Below are 21,286 nucleotides of genomic sequence, written 5' to 3'. Positions count from 1 at the left end.
GCCTGGCTCTGGGGAACAGAAGGGGCATTGATCTATCTATATCTGGGGAGCAACATAACGTAGGGTCTAGACTGTAAGAAGGAAATAGCGACTAGAATAGCGAAAGCAAGAGCGAGGTTGAAGGCGATGGATAAGATCTGGAACAGCAAAGCAGTTAGCTTAGGAACGAAGCTGAGCATCTTGAAAACGTGTGTATTCAGCAGCATGTTGTATGGAGGTGAGACGAGTGATAATGAAAGATTCGAAAAGAAGAATATTGGCGTTCAAGAGGAGTTGTTGTAGAAAGACTCTGAGAATAGGATGGATGCAGAAGGTCACCAATGAGGAATTATACAGGAAGATCCAGCTGGAAGAGAACCTGCTGCAGAAGGTTATAAAACAGAAACTACAACTATCTGGACATATTTGAACAGAATGAACGACGAATGCAAAATCAAGACCCTTGTGTTCGGCATAACAGACGGTTTGAACAGGAGAGGCCGACCCCACAGAGAATGGATAGATGATGTAGTAAATTGGTGCGGAGCTAGTCTACCAAAACTAAGCCACCCTGCACTGGGCAGGGAAAGATGGAAGGAAATAGTGAGGGAGGCATCAGACACCAACGGGCACTGAGCCCACGGTTATTGATGATGACAATGATCTATCTATCTATAACACATGGCTCTTTGCGCTCTATCCACAGCTATTGTGGCTCTTCATCTCTAACTGATTGGCCACCCCTGCCTTAGGGGCCACTTCGTTCATATAGGGCTAGATGATGCCTTTTGATACCAGACTGGGCAGAGGTGATATATGACAAATGCTCCCCAGGAAGCATGCTCCAGAGACACTTCTTTCAATTACAGTTCCTCCTTGCCCAGCCTGGGAATGGGGGTGAGGGGGAGGTAGTAATTTATTCCTGCCTGACACCAGCAGTACAATGCCCCCTTCTGCAGTTAACGCTGGCCCTAACGTTTGTACATAGTGAGGTGGGGGAGCGAGACCATGGGCCCACTGATTCCCAGTCCACCTGCCCTGAGAAGGGAGAAAACAGGCATGTCACCCCAGGTACTTAACACCCATGTAGCCTACCTAGGTCTGTCGGGGTGATTTTTTGCAACCTAACTCAGGCCCTTAGTCCCACTCCTGGAGCAGCCCAGCATATAGGCCACATGGGCTAGGTTGCGTGCTGGGCATCCAACAAGTATATGGACTGGGCCCCAAGTGCTCCCCCGGAAGCTGCAGGAAAACAGAAGAGAATTCAAGCTCTTCACCAGTCCAGGAGCTGGAAGGGGGATGCGGAGGAGAGAGCAGGCTGGCCTCCCCCACTGGCAGCCGCCGATCTTGTTTTCCTCTTTTTAAAGGTCTGTCTGCTCCGAGTACAAAGGGAATGAGAACTTGGCCGAGCAGCTTTAATTATCTGACTGGCTGCAGATCTCTGTCTGTCTGTTTGAAATCCCTCCCAGGCCCCGACAGGGAAGAATTCCTGCACGTTTGCGATAAAAGATGCTGAGATGCTCCGGCAGCGTTTCAGGGTCAACAGAGGAAAAGCCAGCCAGTAAACTGAACCGCCGCTGCTCCTCTTTATTGTCATTACTGCTATTACTCAGTGCCATCTACGCGGCTGCGGCCTGACACGGAACATGACATGGGTGCTAATGACGGATGGCATGAAATGGACAGAAAGCAGCTGGTTTCTGGGGCCTGCACAGCAGCCGCACTCTGTGTGGCAAGACACAATGTGCGAATATATTACGCTCCCTACTTTTTGGTCACCCCCTTTCATTGCATCCTGGTGAAAACGGGATTGTCAGCCCGTCTGGGCGGGTATAGAGCCCTCTCGTTTGTCCTGCACATCACCTAGCTGGCTATAGCCTCGGTAAGAGCCTTGTTATTTGTGAGCAATCTTAGGGCCAGATCCCTAATAGTATTTAGGTGCCTAACCTTTAAAAATCTTTCAGTCAGCTTTTGTGTACACCTCTCCCGCTGTAGCTTGATAAGGAAGGATCTTTAATGGTGGTTTTTACCGGGGGGGAAACTGAGGCACAGACCTCCCCCCGCCACCCACCCCCAGACTTGTCCAAAGCAACCCAGCAAGGCGGGGCGGGGAGAGAATGTGGGTCTCCACATCACCTGCCCTGTACCTCCCTGCACTGATTCCTTCCCTGTTGTACAGTACCCACACTGAATGCCCTGGTCTAACAGCCAGACGCTGAGGGTCCAGCTACACACCCAGCAACATGCCATGGCAGTGTGTCTCAGAGCTGGGGTCTACTGCAGTGGGCTGCTGCTTGCCCTATAGCTGGACCCTCAGATGACGGGGCACGGGGAGAAATCGGAGGAGGAAAGGACTTGATGGTTTGGGATTTCACATAGCGAGGGAGACTGAGACAATTCGTATGGGGGCCCGGTGCTGGGAGCCATTGGACCAAACTGTAAACCCTGTGTATAATGGACATCGTTTCAAGACAGGGGTATATAGCATCCTTCTTGTGGAGATCCCCACAGCAGTGAGTCTGCAGGCGGGACGGGGTGGGGAAGGCATCAGGTGCATTCGGGCAGGAGTCAGCAACCCCTAGCACAGGTGCCGAGAGTGGCACGTGAGCTGATTATCATCGACATGCAAGGCAGGCCTTCCTCCCTCACATACAGCCGGGAGCTTGCTCAAAGCCATGCAGCTTGTGGGTTAACCAAAGACCAGCTAATGCTGCCAACCACTAGTAAAGCTCTGCATCTTGTTTATTTATGAATGAAGCTGTTGTAAGAAGGACTATTAGCGACTTTGAAAAAGCATCACTGGCACTCAGATCGGACCTAGAGGCCAAAAGGGCAAATTTTGAAACGCTGCCCTGGAAAGGTTGCTGACCCCTGACTTAAGGTGATGTGGAAGAAGGAAGAGACTGGCCTGGCTGTGGCAGGAGGCGATGTTGTAAGACACAAGGCCTGAAATGTCATCAGGTGAGGAGTCGTGTGGTGGGTTGAAAGGCAAGAACATTTCCCTCATGGGCTGTGCGCGCGCACAGGCTTGTGTATTGTGTGTCCAAGTACATATGTTTACATATGACCTGTGCACACGCCTCTGCAATGGCTTAGAGTCAGCCCTCAAGCAGTCACCCTCTGATTTCCACCAGCTTGGGGTATGACTTGCAGGGTGCTCCAATAATCTGCCAGTCCCTAATTTCACCCAAAATATGTATTCTGGGCTGACCACCTCCTGGGCAGTGCTGTTATTATAAGGCTATTGCCCCTAAAAGTGGTCAAAATTCAATTGCTTGCTACTTAACTGGAGTTACCCAAATAAACGTATTTAACTGCAAAGAGAGAGCGAGAGAATAAAAGGCATTAAAGTCAGAAAGGGTTACAAGAGAAATAAAGATAAAACACTTTTCAGTAGTTACCATTTAACAAGCTAGGAACATTGCTGACCAAAATCACAGGTCAGGATCCCCCCAAAGTCAAAAGGGAGGAAGAGAGAGAGATAGGGAGAGATCCTTCAGGGTGTTTTTTTTTCCTTTCATTTTTATAGTCCAGCCACCCTGGAAAGTGGATTCTTCTGGGGCTTTTCTCTCAAAGCAAAGTTTATGAAACCCAGCAAAGTTTGCTGTTTATGCAAACAATAACAAAGATGATTTTGTGGAGTCTTCCGGCAAAGGTGCCTCCTTAACATTCCTTCTCCCCTGTGTCAGCTGCAATGCAGATTTTTCTTTTCTCCTACTGCTTCCGGCCCCTTGCTGTCTCAAGTACCCTGTTTACTACATATATTTAAACTGAGGTAAACGCATTGCTGTATTTAGGATAGATTTGTTGAACAACTTTTGCCTAGTTGGGGTTGCATGGTTGGAACATGTGCTAACACAATCATTTTGGGGACATTCCTAATTTTACACTTAACATTGCTACACGCATTTTACCATCAACCAGAAAGTTATTAGTCTTCAAATGAAACCTTTCAGGGCGTCCTTTGTACAAAGGTTCTTACAGTTGTGTTGGGCGTGCACATGGCAGTGCTTTCAGTCATGCGGCTTTCATTTGCCATGCACCTTGTCTTGTGCAGGTGTTATAGTTTCTTTCCGTTGTTCTCTGTGTTGCTGGTGCCAGGGGGTGAAGTGAGGTGGGGGAGATCTTTGTAGCACCTGGAACTGAGCCAGTTTTTTAGAGACTCCAGAGAATTAGATGTGGGCTTGTTTAGACTGGGTAACATAACGATCTTTCTCTTTATGGTCTAATAATACCTGAGTTACTAGGATGTAGCCCCCAGACATATACCTACAGCCAACTTCATATGCACAGTAGTGTGCTGAAATCTGAGAACTTCCAGTCTGTTCAGCTACACTGCTTCCCCCTTTGCTTCAAAGACTCCCTCTGCAGACTTCTGCCCACAGCAAACATTCAGCAATGTTATAAATTCCAATATACTTTTTTTCCTAGCCATATATTTAATCAGGTAGCCACAGTGGCCAGTCTGAAATCCAAAGCATGCTGTTTTTCCCACCCTTGGCTACCCAGGTGTTTGCTGCTAGAACATGATGTGCAGGGCTCCAGAATGGAAAGAGAGGGGCAAAATTCAGGGGATGTATTTATTAAGTAAAGCTCCCCGGGTGGAAATGCGTATTATGCTAAAAGAGTGGGGTCGGAGGATAATATTGGAAAGGTGATACCTTCCCCTGCAATTCTGGAGCGAATCCTGGACCCAATGAAATCAACAGAGGTTTTCTTTTTGATTTCAATGAAGACAGGATTTTATTTTACCCTGGGATCTAGAGATGGATAATCCCTCATATACCTTAGTCATCACCCTGGGGATCAGCAGTACCAAAGAAATATTGTAGAGCTCAAGCAGCTTTGTAAACAGCAATGTCTGCCATTAATTTATACCAGTGATACAGGACATCCCATTACTTATCTGTTGAAACTGACTCATTTTTTGTTTTTAAACATCACCTAATTAAGCTGGAGAACACACTTGCACAAAATCTTCCAGGGGCCAAGAGCTTATTATTATCCAGAGTAGACTTAAATATTTACAGTCGTGATAATAACATTCTCAATTGCATGAGAAAGGATAGAAAAGTGTAACAGATGTAAACCCAGTGTTCCTATATCTAACTGGTAGAAGTTAGGGAAAATCTTCCCTCCGCCATGCAGATTATTCCATAACTATCCTTCACAGCATGTCTTTCCTTCCCTATGCAATATCTAGTACTGGCTACTACAGAGTTTTTTAAGGAGGGATAGAAGCCTCTCTTCAGTTCAATAGCCTACCAAAAAGCTATAGTTTTCTATTGAATTCTACAGGGCTTTTCCATACATTACAACTGTAAGGCAGGGCGCTGCTGCTGAGGATTCGTTTGCCATGAGCGCCCTCTAGAGATGAGGGAGGTGCCAAATTCTCAGACAAGTCTTTGCAGATATGCAATGAAACATGGAAGATACCTAATGTGTTATAGCAAGGAAGGGTCCTGTGGCACCTTATAGACTAACAGAAAAGTTTTGAGCATGAGCTTTTGTGAGCTGCAGCATCTGATGAAGTGAGTCTGTGCTCACGAAAGCTCATGCTCAAAACTTTTCTGTTAGTCTATAAGGTGCCATAGGACCCTTCGTTGCTATTACAGATCCAGACTAACATGACTACCCCTCTGATACTTGACATTAATGTGTTATGTATGCCTTGGGGAGCCTTGTTAATTCTCACTTTGTTAAGCCACAAACTCCACCACTTACACCAACAGAAAGCTGTCTCTGTCACCCAGCAAAGATTTAAGAATGGAAGCCCTGTTGTAGCATGGCTACCCCTCTGAGACCATCAAAACAAAGCACCAGAAATGTAGAACTTTGGTTTATTCAGTGATGAGCTTTTGTGGGACAGACCCACTCCGTCAGATCTGAGACCATACAGCTTGTGAACTTTGTCATTCCCACAAAATAGCTCCTGGATCATTTGCTGCTTCATTGTGCGTGTGGGCAGGAACTTAAATAACTACAGTGAACTACATGCATTGCTGGTAAAGGACGTAAGCACACACTGAGGCACTTCTTTATTGTGTTGGTTGACTTACTTGCTATTTAGCAAAAGCAATTGATTTGCCATGGTCATTGGTAGGTTAACAGGAACAGCTGGTGTCCAGGCTGACATCAGGTGGCAAAACAGTCATGCGAAAGGGTGTATGAGACCTTGATTCTTCCATTCTCACATCTACCACCAGTCAACTGTGGTGTGATCTCAACTGACCTCATCTCCACTTCTCCTCCAAACTTCCTCTCTCTTAAGCTCTTTGGAGCAGAGACTCCCTCCTGCAGGTGTTCACACAGTCCTCAGAACACTATTGTAACATCAGAAATAATGAGGAGGTCATTCATGAGTCACCATCACTTAGCTTCCTGGGGGTGTAGGGGGTGGAGGTGGGGGGGGAGTCCTAAGAAATGGGGAGGGGGACCTCTGATTTCTCATGTAGGATAGATGCTCAGGGTTTTCCACTGTGTTACAGATTATCCACCTGCAGGTTCAGGTTAAAGGTAATATGGGTATGAGCAGCAGAACCCCAAAAGCGTAGAAATGGATATTTTGTGTACCTACTACCCTTGCGTTTGTTCTTTCTCTTTTAGAGCAGTAGGCATTTCGGCTATTTAAATTTTGTTACAGTTCATGGGTTGAGTGGAGCCTTATTCATTTTAAAAAGTCTGTTAATAATAAATGATCATTAGACCACTAATAGAATGTGTTATATAATCCAAATATGATACACACACTTAGTGCTTTTTTTGCAAAAAAATAAATAAATAAAATAAGAAAAGAAGGGATGGTTCTCAGCTTGCTTTTCCCCATCCCCCCTTCCAATCCCATGGCAGGGGCTGCCAAAGTGCCGGTACTCCGTACCAGCAAGTACCAGCACAAAAAAAGCACTGCATTTACTAATTAATCTCTAATCCAACCCTGGTCCCCCGCTAATTAGTCATTTATAGTTACGGCTGGTGCTTCCTTCTGGAGATGCAGAGCTTTGTATCAATGCTAAGCAGGACTGTATTTTTTATTAACTTCCAGACATACCAGTCATGCTAATATTGCAGTTCACTGAGGCACCAATATCTCATTTGGAGCTCACAACCATGTAATTCAGGAGAAACTCACTCAAGTCTGATCAAATCTGTCCAGTTATCTGTACTAGTTAACATAAGAACATAAGAACATAAGAATGGCCATACTGGGTCAGACCAAAGGTCCATCAAGCCCAGCATCCCATCTGCCGACGGTGGCCAATGCCAGGTGCCCCAGAGAAGGAGAACAGAAGACAATGATCAAGTGATTTATCTCCTGCCATCCATCTCCTGCCCTTGTTATGAAGGCTAGGGCACCATACTTTATCCCTGGCTAATAGCCATTTATGGACCTAACCTGCAAAAATTTATCAAGCTCTTTTTTAAACCCTAATAGAGTCCTGGCCTTCACAGCCTCCTCGGGCAAGGAGTTCCACAGGTTGACTGTGCGCTGTGTGAAGAAAAATTTCCTTTTATTAGTTTTGAACCTACTACCCATCAATTTCATTTGGTGTCCCCTAGTTCTTGTATTATGGGAAAAGGTAAATAATTTTTCTATATTCACTTTCTCCACACCATTCATGATTTTATATACCTCTATCATATCGCCCCTCAATCGCCTTTTTTCCAAACTGAAAAGTCCCAGTCTCTCTAGCCTCTCCCCATATGGGACCCTTTCCAAGCCCCTAATCATCTTAGTCGCCCTTTTCTGAACCTTTTCTAATGCCAATATATCTTTTTTGAGGTGAGGAGACCACATCTGCACGCAGTACTCGAGATGTGGGCGTACCATAGTTTTATATAGGGGAAGTATGATATCTTTTGTCTTATTATCGATCCCTTTTTTAATAATTCCTAACATCCTATTTGCCTTACTAACTGCCGCTGCACACTGCGTGGATGTCTTCAGAGAACTATCCACTATAACTCCAAGATCCCTTTCCTGATCTGTCGTAGCTAAATTTGACCCCATCATGTAGTACGTGTAATTTGGGTTATTTTTTCCAACATGCGTTACCTTACACTTACCCACATTAAATTTCATTTGCCATTTTGCTGCCCAATCACTCAGTTGCTGTGGCTATTGTACAGCTGCAGTGGAGTTACACCGATGTGAGAGCGGAACCATGCTCAGGGGCTGAGTTAGCCATATTTGTTATTTTTATCTTATTTCTTCATTGTGAAATGCCAATAGGAAGCATGGCTCTGTTTTAAATTCACAAAAAGCCAATCCTTGTCCCAAAGAACACAGAGTGGAGAAGACAAGACATAGCAAGGATTTTAGAGAAGGGAATAACAGAATTCTTTATGTTACTAGGTCCTTCACAAAATGAGTGAGGCTTTGGGTCATTCATCGTTTAGTATCAACTTAGCTATCATCTTATATATGATACAGTGCTCCACCATCAGTGCCAACCTTTAATAGCCATGAGTCAAATTTCCAACAAGCACTGTTGAGGTTTTTCCCATAGAAGGAGACCACCATAATAAAAACAAAAAGTCATTACACTGCCCTCCATAGGTCATCTTAAAACTCACCTCTGCTCTGGTATCGGCAAAACACTTGTCAGGGGCTAGGCTCCAGGTGTGATGAGACCACTATTTGAAAGAGCGCTAATAAAAATTGTATCACTGATGCCTTAAGCTCCCCCATCTGTTTGCTGAAACCACCTGTCTTTCTTTTCATCATACATATACAGAGCATATGATCTTTGTGGGATGGACTATTATTATGTGTTTGTACAATACTTAATGCTGTGGCTTCTGTTCCTGCTGGTGCTGAGGCTATACAAAGATGAATAGTATTGTGGGAAGGGCTTGGAGGTGTTGAGACAGCTTTACGAACTGGGCTAGGTAGGGCATTTAGCATGGAAGAAAGCACCAGGACAAGATTGGGAGAAAGGTATTAAGGAAATTCTGAGCAGACTTGCAGCCCTATTGCTTCTGACTGCTCAGCCATGAGCAATCCTGGGTAGAAAGCTGGCCTTCCCCTCATGCATGTGTAACTGCAGACAGTCTTGAACCCGGTAACTCTGCAGCTGAGTGCAGGCACCTCTACAGATTGACCTAAAAGCCAGCTTAAGATGTAGGGGACACTTAGTCTTTCTCCATGATGTGGTCTAGGGATCACTACATGGGACAGTTAACCATACCTAGGTCTGTAACAGCAACGAAGGGTCCTGCGGCACCTTACAGACTAACAGAAAAGTTTTGAGCATGAGCTTGCGTGAGCACAGACTCACTTCATCAGATGCCTAGGTCTGTGGGTTACACCAGCTCATTGTTAATAAAGTTAGCGGCTTGGGAGAACCACGTGGGATGGAGGATGAAAACACCACCATCACTACGTCCCTTCCTCTCCCCAAAGCGAGAACCACCCTGCAACGAAGCCTATGTACCATATGCTTTAGGGACCAGAAGAAAAAACTTCATTTCCCACAAGCCCCTCAGCTTCGCGAGAGGTGAAACGAGACTTGGTGTGAATAGAAGCGGATACTTCCGGTTTCCACCCTCTCTTCCGCTCGCCGCCGGGGCAAGCTGGCAGCCGTGCAAGGGGTGAGTAGCTTCAGACGGGGGCGGGAATCTGGTGCCATCCTCGGTAACGGTGGTCTGTAAGCAAACGCGGTTGCGTGGTATGTGGTCGGGTGGCGATTATGCATCGTCGCGATGTATCATTTGGGTCACTGCGCGATTATCGTGGCTGTCGGGTGGTATCGTGGCTGTCCCCCTCCCCCACTCCCTTATGGGAGGAGCCTTGGCCGCAAGCTCCATGGCTGCGTCTAGCTTGGTCTGCCCTCCCCGGTGACAAGGGCCCGGGCGCCCCTCGGTGAGCTGCTCTGGTGCCAGGGGGAAGCTTGGGCATGGGCTGGGGACAGGGTGCCCCAGTTAGCCACCAGCCCCCTCCCGTGTTGGTGCGGGTCCCTTCTCAAAGGCTGTAGCTGGGGAGGAGAGACCAACAGCGCCCTGCTGAGCCCTGCTACGTGCAGCTTAAGGGACAGGTGCTCTCAGCTCATCTCCTGGGTCCGGGCAGTTCCCCCTTCGCTGCCTAGGGAAAGCGTCTTCAGGGGTGTGGCAGCTCAGTGTAATTCAGGTTTCAGGTGCACCCCGTCCCCTTCCAGCCACGTGGCTTGCCTGGCCACTGCTTTGTTCCTTAAACTTGGTTAGGGTTCTCTGTGTAGTGTTACCGACACTAGCCACTGGGCATTGCTCATGGCCCCTGAGCTAAATGCATCTGAGGTGTGTGAGACTCCCATGATGTGTAAAAGCTCGTGGTTCAAAGGGGGACACCTTTCTATTCCAGTGCTCTCTTCCAGTGACACCTGGATATTATTGCCAAGTTTGAGGAGAGCTGGAGTCCTGCCTGTTGCTGCAAGTCATTTTCTGTTGGCTATAAATTGAACAAAATGTTTTCTAGGCTTAGTCACCCCTATAATACCTCTTAATGTTCACTTGTAAAGTGAATATGTTCCTTGAGGAACAGAGACTTCACAAGGAAAGGCTCAGACTCAAACTTCAGCATCTCATGCCTCTACGTGACAATGGGAAGCAAGGTTGGGTGGAGCAATATTTTTCATTGGCCCAATTGCTGTTGGTGGAAGAGATGGGCTTTTGGGCTGCACAGACTTAATGTCCCTTCAGCTTCCCTGAAGAGAGAAGGGTCGTGAAATCCAGTCAGTGTAACAAAGTTATTTCATGTTCTGGTTGTTCTTGTTAACAGTACATGTTATACAAAACATGAGCATGTAATTAGGGAGTGAGTGAGTTTCTCTCCTTTGTGGCAGGACTGCACAAACAGGGAACATCAAGATATTTTGAAAGTGTACCTTAAAGCAGGAGCGTGCAAAGTGGGCGGTGTGAAATTTCATAAGGGGGGGTGCACCACAATCAACGTTTTTTTGCATTCTATGTCCTTATTGTCTTACATGTGCCAAAAGGGTTTTTTCATGTGAACATAGTGTAGACAGGTTGGGAAGCCCCGCTAGTTGCAGAGACCAAAAATGGGGCCAGAGTGCAAGCTTTTTACATTCTTTCCCTTTGCTTCTGTAAGGTTTGGACCATTTAAATTGTAAAATTCATGACTTCTGCTGTTTAAACCTGAAATGTCAGTGTTGTAATTGTAGGTGGTCCTGACACAAAAAGAATGTGGGTGTCATGACAACTGTTAAGGCAGGTGGCTTGTGGTGCTGCTACTCTTAATTGTGTTGCTGCTGATGACAGTACTGCTTTCAAAGCTGGAGAGTGTCAGTTGCTGATCAGGCAGCTCAGCTCTGAAGGCAGAATCAGCAGCAGCACAGAAGAATGGCATGGTATGGTGTTGCCAGCCTGCCCCATTCGTGGTGGGGTGTGGCCTTCAGAGCTGGGCACCCTGCTAATCATTGGGGCTCTCTAGCTACCCAGCTCTGGATGCAATGCAGAAGTAAGTGCAGGAACCCCCATGACTCCCTATAAGTAACTTTCTGACCCCTTTGCAACTCCCATGTGGGTCAGCTCCCCCCCCCCCAGGCACCCCACTTTGAGAAACAGTGGTCTCTGCTTCAAAATCTGTATTGTATAGGGTAAAAGCAACAAGGTCTGCTTTTAGGGTCCACGATGCATTTTTTCATGGCCATGAAATTGGTATGGCCATAATGATACAATATGCTGCATGCTTCTATAATGGGCAAAGTAGAGTTTTGGAAGGGTACCGTATGTATATATAAACTTCAATTTTTTCATCCCTGTTAATCTTAGAGGTTTCTGATAGTGGTGATCTTTCTTGAGAATGAATGGTTGGTAAAAATCTTGTAGTTTTGGTCTCTGTCTGTGAGGATCAGAGCAAATGCGCTCGTACCTAAGGGCTTGAATGTAAATGATGGATCTAGTTGTGTGTGCAGGATGGAAGCTAGAAGCACGCAGGTAAGTATAATGATCCTGTGTTTAGCCCCTTGAGAATGAAGTCATTATTTCTAAGCTGAAGGAAGTGCTATAAGCAACTTTGGTGAGCAGGACTTTAGCAGCAGTACTCATACTAAGAAAGATCAAGTGGGTGGTGAGTTTGGTGAACAAATAGCTTTCCTGCTGAGTTTGCACTGCCTTTGCATGACACCACCTCTAACTGAAATGTCTAAAACTGAAAATGAGTGTTGATGGTGCATACTGATGATGCAACAGAGTGGAGCGTATGGTAATCAAAGGAACCAATCCAGGCAAAGCCAAAGGTTCTGCTCGGACTGTTCCAGGTCTACACTGATTTGAAAGCTGGGGAGATGGGGATACAAAGTTATCCCTGTCTGAAAAAGATCTTTTCACTTGTGGAGTTGTGATTCAGTGCCTGAGTGCTGCAGCCTCAATTTAAGGAAAGCCAAAAACGAAGGCTTGTCTGATCAGATGTTCACTAGCCCTAAACCTTTGTGACCTGTTCTTAATTTCCCAGGGCGCAGCATCTCTTCTAAGACAAGGATGAGGCTCTTGGATGAGCTTATCGTTCGCACTAATCTTCCATGCCACAAATCTGCAGTGAGGGAGGTGAAAATTCCTTTGATCAGCTTGCATTGGTCTGCTCATCCTCACAATGGTGACATGTGTTAGCTTCCATCTTGTTCGGTCTGAAAGCTGTTCATTGTTGCTGGGAGGTGGAGGTAAGCCTGCCCTATTTCGTGGTGCTGGATAACTGTATTGTGATCCCTAGGGCTAATAGGTGCAGATATAAAACCTTAATAGCTTGGATTATTTTATAGCTCCTCTTTCCCCTCCCTCTCGGCTGCTGCTTTGTTGCAGTAGACATATCTCATAGAGCTGAAAGGACCTTGAGAAGTCCTCAAGTCCAGTCCCGTGAACTCGCAGCAGGACCTATCATTATCCCCAACCGATTTTTTTTTTTAAACCTAATCTGTCCCAGACCCTTAAAAGGGCCCCCTCAAGAACTGAACTCACCACCCTGAGTTAACAAGGCTAGTGCTCTAACCACCGAGCACGCTCGGCCTCCGCTTGACTTGAGTACCACCCGTTGTCTTTCAGAGATCACTAGTTCAAAGATACCATTCTGTGAATGAGGATTTAATTCTGTCGGTGTGCTAGGCTGGGCAGCTGGCTGCCATGACAGTGAAGAGTGAGTAGAAGAATGGAATAGGGAGGGATTGGGTAGCACTCTGCTGTGGAGACACTTGATGCAGCTCATGCTACAAATTTATTTGTCACAGGAATGGAGCTAGTGAAAGAATAATTAGCCTCTGCATTGGTCCTGACTTGCATTGAAACCCATTTAAGCGTTCTTTGGCTGGAGAGGAGGCATAGATCAAAGACAGCAAGTGATGACTCAACAGGAATATAAGCTTAAGTGCACCTCCAAAGGATTTATTTTTGATATTGCTGAATGTATTTCATTTAATGAGCCCTCAAATGTCTAACAGAAAATGCTAGTGGGTTCTCTGTGTCTGTGTTGCAGGGGAGGGGAGATTTTATGAATAAAATATGTAATGCTTCCAGGTCCCATAGCACGTAGTGGTCCAACTGGGGTCCCTGGCACAGGAGACCTTCTCTGCAAAATGGTGTCGTCTATGCAGCAGGATCTTGAATGTGTGCGCAAGCCATGTGGAATTTTGCATGTAGCCAATAGAGGTGCCCAGTGTTCCCAATACATTTTGGAATAAGTTTTATGTGTACCACCAACAGACACATACTGCTTGGTGTGGGTATGCTCTGCTAATCACCTGGGTGGCACTTAAATCTCTCCTGGGCAGTTACTTAAACTCTTTGCTTACAGGAAATGCTGGAGGTGCCAAGTAGCACTCAGCCCTGAGCACTGAGAAGGCTGAACCAAGAGGGAGGATGTTGGCTTGAAAGAGAGTCAATAAAAATGAATTTTAAAATTAGTTTCAAGTAGTGGATTTTCCCCTTGTCCCTGCCAGTGTTGGTTTCACAGCCCTGCCTCTTAACTCGGAGGAAGCTGACTCTAATCATGCACAAGACTTTTTCCCCCTGCCCCCCGACTTCTTTTTAATAACTAAAGGTAACGCTTTTAAGTTGATGTACCTGTAAGCAAGGGTTTATCATAAATCCTGGGCGGTGCATGGCTGCTCATGTGGGAGCAGCTGCAAAGACCCTCATGCTGGGCGTGTCTGTCTGCTGAGTGCTTAGCCAGTGATGCAAAGTTATCCCTGTCTGAAAGAGAAACTGCTCCTTTGTGGAATTCTGACTCTGAGGCTTCGCACTTATCTGTTTTTAATCGAGACTAGAGAATCAAAATTTACTTTAAGGATTAGTAACTTGTGCCTTATACTTGTATTCACAGGCTGCAGCATGCCTTCATCCCAAGGATCCATTACTGAAGAATGTACCTGTCTCAAGCCAGAGGCTGATAAATTTGACTGTGTGCTGGTAAGGCTTGTGAGAAATCGAAAGGCTTTTTGCTCAGCAGCAGTGGGTCCTGATGGCCAGAGTACAGAGCCCTTGAAATCTCTTGATTATATCTGCATTGTGCCTGAAGTGGGCAAGGCTGACATGGTCACTAGGCCAAGCTCTAGCTTTCTGGAAGCCTTTAAGCCAGTGATGTGATGTTATCCCTGTCTGAAAACTCAGCTGTGAGGGAGAAAAACAAATACTGAGGCTTTGGAACTTTGCAAAGCTCTGCGACCTTTCTACCTCTAAGCGATGGGATGTCCTTTGAGTGTTGCAGCCTCTCGGTGGAATCCTGTAACAGCTGCACTCCAGTCTGAAGCCTGCCCAGCGCCCCGTACCCCTTCACCAGCCCACTTACGCTGTGTCTGTGCTTGCCGCTTCTTTCAGAAGCAGCATGGTAATGAGCAGTCCGGAAGATGCTAATGAGGCATGGATGTAAATTTCCTGTGCCTGATTAGCGTATGGCCATGTGTTTGAGTCTGGAAGAAGCTCTTCCAGACTCCAAAATACATGTGTGGGCGCGTGGCCCGCAGGAATCTTCCTTGCAGAAGCCCCCTCTTCCTCAGGCATCTTCTGGACTCCGTATCATGTGACAATATGCTAATGAGGCACAGGAAATTTACATCTGCACCTCATGAGCCTCTTCCATGCTGCTTCTGGAAGAAGCTGCATGTATGGACGCAGCCATAGCGGGGCATCCCCCGGCCCAAGAGCACAGTGCCGTGGGGCAGCTCCACATCTCTGGTCTCTTGTGGCTCAGAAACCAGCCGATCTGCAGTGATGCTGCTGTTGCTGGCACCAGCCCAGCTCAGGATCAGCTGCCTGCAGATCTGTGCCCCTGCTGTACAGGGGTAAAAAGAGGGTGGGGCTAAGCTCCCCCTCCTGTGCCAGGGGTTGCTGACCTCTGTTCTAGTGGTTATGGTCAGTGTTTCCCAATTATATTTGGCCATGGAACCCTTTAAAAAAATTTTGCTACCCTGTTCCTGGGCCCTACCCCAAAGCATTACCCCCAATCCCCAGGCTTAACCCCTCTCAGCTCCAGACTGGCCCCTGGGATTAACGCATCGTGGTGCTGGGTGGGGAGCCTTTGCTGGGCGGCCATGTGTGCCCAGCAGAAGGCAGGCTGGTGTGGAGGTGTTCCGCTGGTGGGGGTGAGCTGAGCTGTGCCTGCCGGAGGTGAGGGGCTGTTTGAGTAGTGGTTTGAGTGAGGAGCTCTGTGGTTCCCTGCCCTGCTGCTACTGAAATAATGGATTCAATTCATTTAACAGCTGGATCTCTGCCACTGCCCTGCTGGCTGTGAAACCAACAAAACTTAGTTCTGATTGTTCAGCAGTGGCAGGGCCAGGAGCTGCAGGCATCTCACAGAACCCTTGTTTCCACTTTGCAGAACACCACTGGGCTCTAGCAAGAGACTGGACATCAGATTGATTCTGATTGTTACTCTGACTTGTAGCTTGATCATGGACAAGTCATTTAACTTCTGTTCCCTGTGTTACAAATGAGAGAACTCCTATTTAACTCTTTAAGTGCTCTGAGATCTTTGATTTAAAGTTTCCAAGTGACTGATGATTAACTTCATTCTTTATAGCAACTCACTTGTAATTATCCTTCAACAGGATTTGAGGGTATGATGCATTTGCTGAAGGTCCTTGGAACATGAGCAGAAGTCCCTGACCTGGAGTGAACTGGACAGTGGAGTCAAAGATAAAGGCACTCCTTTGGGCTTGAAGGTTGGTATTTGGGGTGGAGGAGAAAAATAGTACTCTAAGTGCTGAGATGCAGCAGCTTCACAGTGAATTCCTCTGCGCATTTAGCTGTTACAGTTGTGTGGATTTTTAGTGTCACGCTGGGGTGCGACGTCGGTTTGTTTAATCAGAGGACATAACTTACTGCATAAGAGAAACTGGAGCTGTCTCCTCCCAGGTTGCAAGTCAGAGATGCTGGCACCCCCAGCTAGCAGCATATGTTTCTGCTGGTGGTGCACCTCCCCATAAGCCTTGGTGAACATATCCGGTACATGGGCAGAATAAATTGTGTTTGAAGTAACCTGTGGGTAACTTTGGGCTTTCCTCATGTCTGTTGCATTTGACACAGCTCTTCCTAGTGGAAAAATTACTCACTCCATTTTTTATTTATTTATTTCAGTTTACTTGAGCGTTAGCCATCAAGCAACCAAGTATGTCTACAAGTCAAAACAAGATGTAGACAAAGACACGTAGCTACAGAGTCTCTTGGAAAACTGAATATTTTGGGCATAAGAGTGGCCATACTGGGTCGGACCAAAGGTCCATCCAGCCTAGTATCCCGTCTGCTGACAGTGGCCAATGCCAGGTGCCCCAGAGAAGAACAGAAGACAATGATCAAGTGATTTATCTCCTGCCCTTGTACTGAAGGCTAGGGCACCATACTTTACCCCTGGCTAATAGCCATTTATGGACCTTACCTGCAAAAATTTATCAAGCTCTTTTTTTAAACCCTAATAGAGTCCTGGCCTTCACAGCCTCCTCTGGCAAGGAGTTCCACAGGTTGACTGTGCGCTGTGTGAAGAAAAATTTCCTTTTATTAGTTTTGAACCTACTACCCATCAATTTCATTTGGTGTCCCTTAGTTCTTGTATTATGGGAAAAGGTAAATAAATTTTTCTATATTCACTTTCTCCACACCATTCATGATTTTATATACCTCTATCATATCGCCCCTCAATCTCCTCTTTTCTAGACTGAAAAGTCCCAGTCTCTCTAGCCTCTCCCCATATGGGACCGGTTCCAAACCCCTAAGTATTTTAGTCGCCCTTTTCTGAACCTTTTCTAATGCCAATATATCTTTTTTTGAGGTGAGGAGACCACATGTGCACACAGTACTCAAGATGTGGGCATACCATAGTTTTATATAGGGGAAGTATGATATCTTTTCTTATTAGCTATCCCTTTTTTTAATAATTCCTAAATCCTATTTGCTTTACTAACCACCGCTGCACACTGCGTGGATGTCTTCAGAGAACTATCCACTATAACTCCAAGATCCCTTTCCTGATCTGTCGTATCTAGATTTGACCCCATCATGTTGTACGTGTAATTTGGGTTATTTTTTCCAATGTGCATTACCTTACACTTACCCACATTAAATTTCATTTGCCATTTGGCTGCCCAATCACTCAGTTTGCTGAGATCTTTTTGTAGTTCTTCACAGTCCCTTTTGGTTTTGACTGTCCGGAACAACTTGGTGTCATCTGCAAACTTTGCCACCTCACTGCTTACCTCATTTTCTAGATCATTGAACAAGTTGAACAGGATCGGTCCCAGGACTGACCCCTGGGGAACACCACTAGTTACCCCCCTCCATTGTGAAAATTTACCATTTATTCCAACCCTTTGTTTTCTGTCTTTTAACCAATTCCCGATCCATGAAAGGATCTTTCCTCCTATCCCATGACTGCCTAATTTACATAAGTCTTTGGTGTGGGACTGTGTCAAAGGCTTTCTGGAAATCTAGGTATATTATATCCACTGGGTGCCCCTCGTCCGCATGTTTATTAACCTCTTCAAAGAATTCTAAAAGTTAGACATGACTTCCCTCTGCAGAAACCATGCTGACTTTTTTGCCCAACAATTTGTGCTCTTCTATGTACCTTGCAATTTTATTCTTTACTCTTGTTTCTACTAATTTGCCTGGTACTGATGTTAGACTTATTGGTCTACAATTGCCAGGGTCTCCTCTGGAGCCTTTTTTAAATATTGGTGTTATGTTGGCCGTCTTCCAGTCACTGGGTACCGAAGCGGATTTAAAGGAGAGGTTACAAACCACTGTTAATAACTCAGAGCTGTTCTCCTCCCTTCTGCTCCTGGCTGAGGACTGTGCAGCCTTTGAGGGCTCAGTGCCTGCACCCACTTGTGGACAGGGAGTTACAGAACTCACCTGAGGTGCTCTCCATGGGCCCTTGGAGTGAGGAAGGTTGGGACTGGCTGCCAGGGTCTGGATCAGCTCCTGGCTGGTGGGCATGATCACCTGGTTGGCCTCATCATCTGATACCCGGCCTCCTGCAAACTGCTGCTGGGTTTGTCCGGGCTGGGCTCCTCGACAAGGGCAAGGAGGTGACTCCCTCCTCCCCCAAAGGATGGCATTGAATTGCTCGCAGTAGCATCAGGAGTGTGGTGCTGCCCCCGTGTATCCTGCTCTGTGGCCCTGTGGAAGGCCTGTCAGAGCTCCTTGTTTTTTATCTGGCACTGAGCAAGGGTCCTGGTGTGTCCCTTAGTGACCAGGCTGGTGGCAATCTGGCCATAGATGTCTGCATTCCTCTTCCTGGTGCAGAGATCCTGAAAGTTGGTCTCCTACCCAGACCTTCATAAGGTCCAGGATCTGTGCACCAGTCCAGTCTGGGGCTGTCCTTGGCAGTAGCTACCATGGGAGCTGCTGGAGCATTGGCAGCTGTTGGGGGGATCATAGGGTGCACTGGGGTTGCTCATGCCAGTTTTGGGTCGTGCTGGTGGTGTCTTGCCCAGGGCCAATACTGCTGACCACATGCAAAAAGCCCTTCTTCCCCCAGAGGAGAGGAGAGAAGTGGAGCTGCCTGATGGGACCAGAGCAGTCAGGGCAGCAGCTGCAGGAGGCTTCTGGAGGCCAATTATTTCAAAATAATATTGGCACATCCACCCTACCTCTATCTTGAAATAAGTGTTACTCCTCATGGAAAGCAGGACTGGTTTTGAAACAAGCATCCTGTTAATTTGAACTATAGGGATGAAAGTGGCTTTTTTTTTTTTTTTTTTTTTTGGGATATCGGCTCCTGGCGCAGACCAGACCAGGGTTCAGAAATAACTGACCAAAATATCAAGTGTCTGGGTTACAGGGATGCTCTGAACCCAAAGACAGGACAAGCCACCTATGCATTTAGTCATGTGGTTTCTTTTCTGAGCTTGGAAAGGAACTCTCCGCTGTACATGGTCGATGGCAGTTGTGTCTTGCTAAAATTGACGACTAGAAGGGAAGGTGCAATGTTTTGAGACCACTGTGGCTGACAGTAAGGACCAGTCAATTTCTGTTCGGCCATCCAGCATGGCCTTTCTTGGTGCTTTCATTTGTTTACCAGCTCAGAGGCACATGAATGCCTTTTCCTGGCAAATGCTGATAGACTTGCACCTGGAGATGGCCAAAAAAAGGGTAAATCTTCATTGCTCTGTCCAGTGCATCTCAGGGGGGCTTGGCTAGTCAAGCGCTGAGGCCTTGCTTTTTACACAAGGCAGGACAGGCTGGTATGGCAGCAAATTTATTCTGTCACTGAGCTAACATCCAGCCTGTTCTCAGAGAAGCTGCTCTGCTGTGAGCAGGACTCCTTTAGCCTGTCTAACCGCATCTCTGTTGGGGCAGTGGCTGGTATAGATACGGCACATACAAACCACATCGGGCGTAGCCCTGGCCAAAGAACGGCAAAAACACTGCTGCTGAGCGTGGGGCGTAGGCTGTAGTTCAGGTTGCTCTAGATCAGAGTGGCCAACCGCCAGCTCTTGGAGCTGTTAAAGGCAGTGCCTGCTTAGAGCTGGGTGCTAGCTGCTGCTCTGCACCTGTTTGCCAGTGCTCGGGGGGAGAAGCAGGAGGCAGCTCTGGTGAGTTGCTGGCATTGAATTAAAGTTCTGGGGAGAGAGCACAAAGTTAGGGTGGGGGGGCTGGGGGGTTCCTGGCTGTTGGGGAGGCTACTGAGACACATTTATTTTTTCTGCCGAGATACAGGTTGAGTATAACAAGCCACTACCTTGGGCCCTAACTTGCTGGTCACCCTGGTTCTAGCCCCCACCCTGCTCACTCTTTTGTACCATTACACTAGGGGTTATCCCTCATCCTGGCTTTTTTGCCTCATTCCTGGAAAAGACAATAGCACCAGGCTACAAAAAAAAAAGAAAACCCAAGTACCCTGCACTGCTTTTGTGACTCGTCAGGTGTAAGACCCTCTCCACCAGGGCTTGTGGAAGCAGTGGCTGCTGGCGCACCCAGTCCCAGAGCCCTGGCACAGTGAGACCACTTGTGAATTACAAGACCAGACTGTGCTCCAGGTGAGGCCTAATCAACACAGTAGAGCAGAATGATGGCTCCTGCCTGGCTCTCACCCACCTGTCAATGCAACCCAGAACCATGTTTGCTTTTTTTGGCAACACCATCACACTGTTGACTCCTGTGTAGCTTGTGGCCTACTCTGCCCCCTAGATCCCTTTCTGCAGTGCTTCCTGGGCAATCGCTTCCCATGCTGTAGGCATTTGCATTTGTCCTTATTAAACGTCATCCTGTTTAGCTCAGCCCCTTTCTCCAGGTTCTCCAGCTCATTTTGAATTATCACCCTCTCCTCCAAAGCACTTACAACCCCCTCCCCACTTGGTATCAGCTGCAGCTTAAACAAGCATATGCACTAGGCCAATAGCTAAATCTATGCTATGTGTTAATGTGTGTGTGCTGGACAGGTGTGGAAGGAGTTAAAATGGTCCCTGTGAACACCACTATCGTGTCTTTCACAATATAGAAAAATCACAGATCAGTCACAGAATCAGAGAATTCTAGGGCTGGAAGGGACCTCAGGAGGTCATTGAGTCCAGCCCCCTGCCCAAAGCAGGATCAATTCTACACCACCACCCCCCACCCCCCCAGCTAAGTCATCCCAGCCAGGACTGTCGAGCCAGTACTTAAAAAAAAACCTCTAGGGCTGGAGATCCCACCACCTCTCTAGGTAACACATTCCAGTGCTTCACCACCCTCCTGGTGACATTTTTTTCCTAATTCCAAACTACTCCTCTCCCTCTGGAACGTCAGCCCATTGCTCCTTGTTCTGCCATCTGTCACCACGGAAAACAGTCTCTCCCCATCCTCTTTAGAGCCCCCTTTCAGGAAGTTGATGGCTGCTATCAAACCACCC

The 21,286-nt window shown here is 46.9% G+C and overlaps 1 long non-coding RNA gene across 1 annotated transcript; it reads left to right on the top strand.

Annotated features, from left to right (window-relative positions):
- The first annotated feature begins 9,533 nt into the window (after positions 1-9,533).
- On the top strand, positions 9,534-17,517 carry LOC142023556 (uncharacterized). The gene is made up of 5 exons (XR_012648258.1): positions 9,534-9,570; positions 12,428-12,632; positions 14,285-14,370; positions 16,008-16,121; positions 16,537-17,517. It is a non-coding gene; the product is annotated as an uncharacterized LOC142023556 (long non-coding RNA).
- Positions 17,518-21,286: the final 3,769 nt, after the last annotated feature.

The sequence above is a fragment of the Carettochelys insculpta genome, chromosome 20 (genome assembly GCF_033958435.1).
Source record: "Carettochelys insculpta isolate YL-2023 chromosome 20, ASM3395843v1, whole genome shotgun sequence".
Classification (NCBI taxonomy): Eukaryota; Metazoa; Chordata; order Testudines; family Carettochelyidae; genus Carettochelys; species Carettochelys insculpta.
The sequence above is the reverse complement of the archived record's forward strand: the minus strand, read 5'-3'. Positions and strand labels throughout refer to the sequence as shown.